Here is a 6,293-nt window from a genome sequence, read left to right as displayed (position 1 = left end):
CAGATTGTAAAGGTGAGACAAAATTCCAGAGAGCAGACTCACACAGGCTGTTCACCTGATCCTTGTTTGCAAAAAGACTCATCCAGACATCCGATTTGCAGAAACACCAGTGCGTTCAAACTGGGGAGAAGTCGTTCTCCTGCTCCTAGTGTGGGAAAAGATTCATTCAGTTACCTGAGCAACTGAAAGGTCAGACAGTTCACGCAACGGAAGCAGCTGTACACCTGTTCAGAGTGTGGGGAGAGTTTCATTCAGTTAACCCACCCTGAGAGGCTCCAGCGAGTTCACAATAAGTAGAGGCCACACTTCTGTCCTGAGAGAGCACAGCGATTTACTCAGTCATCCCACCTGCTGAAACTCCAGCAACTTCACTCCAGGGAGGGAGACATGAGGGAGCTGTGGAATTCATTGCCATGGACCACTCAGAGGCCGGATCACAGTGTTTACATAATCAGAGACTGACCCGTACTGGATTCCTAAAGGCGTCGAAGTTTATGGGGAGAAGGCAGGAGAATGGGGTTGAGAAGGAAAATAACAGACACTGGGACAAGGACAGAAATAGGAAACTTTAGAGTGAGACGTGTCAAGCACAGACAGATGGGACAGACTCCGATGGGGGATCTTGTCCGGCACAGAACAGTGGGGCTGAACACCGGTTCATTTTCCACTCTCGGACCGTCACTGAGACCATTTCACATCAGTACATGTTTTACAAACAGTACGTTTCAATGTTCAAGATCAACGTAAATTTATTAAAGAAGTGTGTTAACCAGGGGCATAAGAACGATTTATTTTCTCGTTGGCAAGGCAACTCAATGCTCACCCCCATCCAGGGGTAGGGAATGGGACCAATTCCAGAGGAGGATGGTTTTATGACTCTGGGGCTTTGTAATGGAACCCTAACTCCATCCTCCTCATTCCACTTTTCCCTCCTGACTCCCCTCCCTCACACTCCAATGCATGTGTTTGTGTGCTCTCTCACCCTCCATCAACGATGTCCTCTCTCCACCAACACACTCACACTCTGTGCACACTGCAATCCCTGTGGGCTCAACCGATCCAAATATTTAATGCCCTCCCTCTGGCACCAACTCCTTCGCCACGTGTTAAACAGTTTATCCTTCCTATTCCTGGCACAGATGGCAGTCCTGAGATCACAGCCCAGTATGAGCTGTCTCTTTACTTTGCACCTCACTTCCTGAACTTCCTTTGCAGAACCTTTTTACTCTACCCCGTTCCCATCTGAGCCGCAGAGCCATACCAAGCGCCAGAGACCCAACAGCTGTGACTTTCCTTTGTGAGGTCATTCCCCCAGCCCACCGGTGTGTAAAGTGATATACCTGTTGTTCAGGGGGATGGCCACAGAGATGCGCTGGTGTGACTTTCCTTTGCGAGGTCATTTCCCCAGCCCACCGGTGTGTAAAGTGATATACCTGTTGTTCAGGGGGATGGCCACGGGGGTGCGCTGCACTCTCCTTCCTGACCATCACTCAGTTTCCGGTGCCGTGACCTTGGGTGCAACTACTTCTCTCTATTTGACCTACCTATCACCACTCCAGCATCAATCCCTTCCCTCCCCTCAGTAGTCAAGTGTGCATTTCATTCGGTCCCGGCGACCTATCTAACTTTCAAAAGCTCCAGAACATGCTCTTTCTTAATGACTATACACTCAAGCCTTTCAGTCCAATCAGGTCCTATTCACTGGTGAATACTGAAGCAAAGTATTCATTAAATACCTCCGCTACCTCCTTCCGCTCCATGCACATGTTTCCACAATTGTACACGATTGGTCCTATTCTCACACGGCTCATCATCATTATTGTAGAAAGCCTTGTGGTTTTCCTTAATCCCGCTCGCCAAGGCCTTCTCATGGCTCCTGCTCGCTTTTGTCATTTTCTAGAGCTACAATAGTACCAATTTTCTTGAAACTTTTGTTAGCTTTTCTTCTTAACGGGATTTTCTACATCCTTTGTACAGCATGGTTCTTTTACCCTGCCACCCTTTCCTCACTTCAATGGAACATACCTATGCAGAATTCCATACAAATATTCCCAGAACAATTGCCATATTTCTGCAGTGCATTTACCTGAGAACATCTGCTCCCAATTTATGTTTCCACGTTCCTGCCCAATAGCATCGTATTTCCCCTTACCCCAGTGAAATGTTTTCCCAAATTGTTTGCTCCTATCCCTCTTCAGACGCCATGGTGAAGGAGATAGAGTTGTAGTCGCTACCTCCAAAATCCTCTCCCACCGAGAGGTCTGACGCCTGACCAGGTTCATTTCCCAAAACCGGAAATCTTGCCACAGACGTGGCTTCAAGAGTCTGAGCATAGAATCCAAATCAAGTGCAGGTCTATTCATCCGATGTGTGTATGAGCTACTGACGTCGTCAATCCGGAACGATTTACCTGATATTCCAACCGATTAACTGCTAATTACAACCTAAATGCAGCAAAATAGATTTTCCTACCGCTAATCTATAAAGCTGCATCATCTACATACTGTGATTTACCCACCCCAGTACCTATCTCAGACAGAATATCATTAATCATAATATTAAAGGACTGCAATACTGCCATGTAGGGTTCGAATATGAGTTTCCCACCCTCACCTGCATCGACTGCCGAAATAAATAAGTCTGAAAAACATACAATCTCGCCTTCACTCCTAATTTCCATAATTTAATCAAAAGTCCTTCATTCCAGAACATATCATCTGCCTTTTCAATATCAAAACATACTGTTATTACAACATCTTTATTTAACAGTACTTTCCTATTCTCATCTTCCAAACATAAAACTGAATCGGATGTTTTCTACACTTCCGAAATGCACTCTGATACAAAGCTGAATCACCTCTCTTCCAGAATATAATCCAAACGCTCTATCACCATAAATTCCATGAGTTTACATCAATGATTTATGAACGATTTAGCCTCTGACCAGAAGAATCAGACGGGGAGCTCCCAGGTTTCAGATTCCATCAGAAAGGAAGATGCCCTAACTTCCAAATACGATTAAAACATACATTGAAATATTATCACAAGAGTGTTGTCAGGGCAGGTGACTGATCATACAGCAACACACATCATTCTTTCCTGCCGACATTTGACCTGCATTAAGAAAAGATTTCTTAAAATTACAGATGGAAAATTCGACATCAGTGATACTACCATTGCTGCAGTTGACTTCCAACGCATTAGGGAGTTCATTTAGAACGTCCACATCTGCCGACACCTCAAAATCTATGCCCACCCTCAAATCCGTGCACAGCCTCTAATCCGTGCCCACCCTCAAATCCATGCCAACCGTCAAATCCGTGCCCACCCTCAAATCCGTGCCCACCCTCAAATTCGTGCACACCCTCAAATCCGTGCCCGCCCTCAAATCCGTGCCCACCCTCAAATCCGTGCCCGCCCTCAAATCCATGTGCATCCTCAAATCCGTGCACACCCTCAAATCTGTATGCACCCGTAAATCAGCCTTCACCACCAAATCGGAGGGAAACCCGCAAATCCAATGCTGCTCCCTAATCTGCGTGCACCCCCACATCTGCGTACAGACAAACACAGCTTTTGTAGCAGAACAATCAGCCCATTGATTGCTGGCAACATGTCTCTGTGCAGGGACCCAAAGGAAACCGATCTGTTAATCCAGCACATCGCATATGCGATTATGTTGGCTGAGCTTCCAACAGTAAACCCTACCGACTGCTAGAATGACCATCTTAAAGACTCATCAACACCGAAAAGGAATCTGATCAAATTACAACTTTGCAAGGACAAGTTTCACCCACCCACTTTAAGCCTAAAATGACGGCAACTAATTCTGATGTACAAACTGGAAAATGGCTAGTACGTCGTTTCTTTATCGTTCTCTGCAATTCAGGCACAAAAACAGCCACACCAATGTTCCCAGTAAAATTATTTTTAGAAACACCTGTAAAAATGTTCTGTCCTATCATAATAATTTTCTTTAAAATACTGATCACCCAAAAGACTCCCAGTCATAACAGAATCCTTGGAATTTATTATGTCAACTAAAGTCATTGAAACAAATAACAGGATGGTGTTAGCAGGAAAGCCACAGTGGAACTTATTGCATCATCCAGCAAACACATATCCCGAGCGAGAGAAGAACATATCCACCCAATACTAAACCCTCTCTCCCTGTGATGTTTACACACATTTAACAGGATGGTCATTTCTTTGCCCCTCAAATCAATCCAGTATGTTCACATGAACTTGAACCACCGCATCCGGAAGCGTCATTGTCCCATTTCAGCCAGTAAATTCGAAACCTTATGGCACCACAACACAATTTGAGAGGTTGTGCGTGTAACACATCCAAACAAGTTTAAAATGACTGCACATCTGTCTGAAATCTCCCATCATTTTCCTAAACTCCAGGGAATAACTTCCTAACCTATTCAACCTTTCCCTACAACTCAGTTGCTCAATTCCCAGCAACATTCCGGTAAATTCTCTCTGCACTCTTTCAATCAGATTCATATTTTCCCTGTAGGTTTGTAACAAAAGCTACACGAATGCGGCCTCGCCAGCATCTTATACAGTTTCAACATACCATACCATCTTCTGTACGCAATACTTTCATTTCTGAATGCCGATGTGCCAAAAGCTCTCTGTACGAACCTATCTACCTGTGAAGCGACATTCAAGTCATTATGAATCTGTATTCCTAGATCCCTCTCTTCTACCGCATTCCCCGTTGCTCGACTGATCACCTGATTTGTCCACGCCAAGTGTAACATCTCACACTGGTCTGCATTAAAAATCATCCGCAATGTTTCAGCCCATTTTTCCATCAGGTCCAAATCCCCCGGCAAACTTTGATAGCTTTTCTGATTGTCTACAATACAACACAATCTGGATGACATCCACAGATTTGATCCGGTTCATCATATTAACATTCAGATTGCTGATATGGATGACAAACAACAACATCCCTGCGCCACTCCACTAGTCAAAGGCTTCCAGTCAGAGAGGCAACCGACTGTTTCCACACTCTTCTTCCTCCAATTCACTACCTCATTCCGAATGTCCAGCGACTCAACCTTCTGAACCAAGTCCGAAGCGGGACCTCGGCAGTGGCCTAGCTAAATTACCTGTAGACCACATCCACTGACTTTCTTCCATCAGATTTCTTAGTAAGCACCTCTGAAGACTCTGTAAGATTGATTAGACATGGACGCATCACGCACAAAGCTATATTGACTGTCCCTAATCAGTCACTGGCTCTCTAAGTACGTATATATCCGGTTCCTTAGAATAACTTCCAATAGCTTTCCAACTAAATATTTTTTGAGAGTTTCGCTCAGGGCTAACAACCCGGGCTGGCCAAACAGAACAGTCACAGAAACGGCAATGAAGAACACTCCAACATCCGTGTGCGCTGGTATTCCTCTGTCTCCACCAGGGACTTGCATAGCTCACTGGTGAACCGAGTGGAAGCGACTGACACGATAATGGAAGTTGTGACCACCGCCAGGACCCACACTGAAACTGGTTTCAGCCAACAACCAAGAGAGTTGGAGCGGCTTCATTACTGTTCTAATCCTCTCATCCTCCGACACCCCCCAAACAGGCCGACACCTATATATCCATGCGCACCCCATATCCGCCCACAATCAGAATCTATCAGCATCCGCAAGGGAGCACACATCCTTATCGGGTGACACCCAAATCCACATCAGATTATACCAGAGCAAGATTCAGTTCAAAGTGATCTCAAAATGGAGGGCTGCAAGTACAGTCTTCCAAAATGGCCTCCTCCATCGTCAAGCACATGCCAAGAGAAAAGTTCAAAGTTTAAAGATTATTTATAATCAATGTATGCATAAATTGTACAATTTTCATACTCATCAGAGCCCTGGATCTTCTGACATTCCCGAATCTGTGCGCATCTCCAAATACGCGCTCACCCTTCACATTATCGATGAACGTATCCCCACTCACCTGCAATGCATGTCCCCTGGAGTTAGTCATTTCAACCCTGGGAAATGGATACATTTGGTCGACTCTATCTTTGCCTCTCATAATCATATAAACCTCCATCGAATCTCTCCTCAGCGTCCAACGCTCCAGAAGAATCAAATCAAGTTTAGCCGGACTCTGGTGGTAGCACATGTTCTCTGAACCGGGCAGCACCATCCAGAGACAGAGAAGCAGTTTCAGCGACAGGTTACTATCGATGCAATGCTCCTCAGACAGGATGAAGAGGTCAATACTCCCCAATGCCATTAGGCTTTACAATTCAACTGCCAGGACTTAAG

The sequence above is a fragment of the Hemitrygon akajei genome, unplaced genomic scaffold (genome assembly GCF_048418815.1).
Source record: "Hemitrygon akajei unplaced genomic scaffold, sHemAka1.3 Scf000170, whole genome shotgun sequence".
Taxonomy (NCBI): Eukaryota; Metazoa; Chordata; class Chondrichthyes; order Myliobatiformes; family Dasyatidae; genus Hemitrygon; species Hemitrygon akajei.
This window is presented reverse-complemented; position numbering follows the sequence as displayed.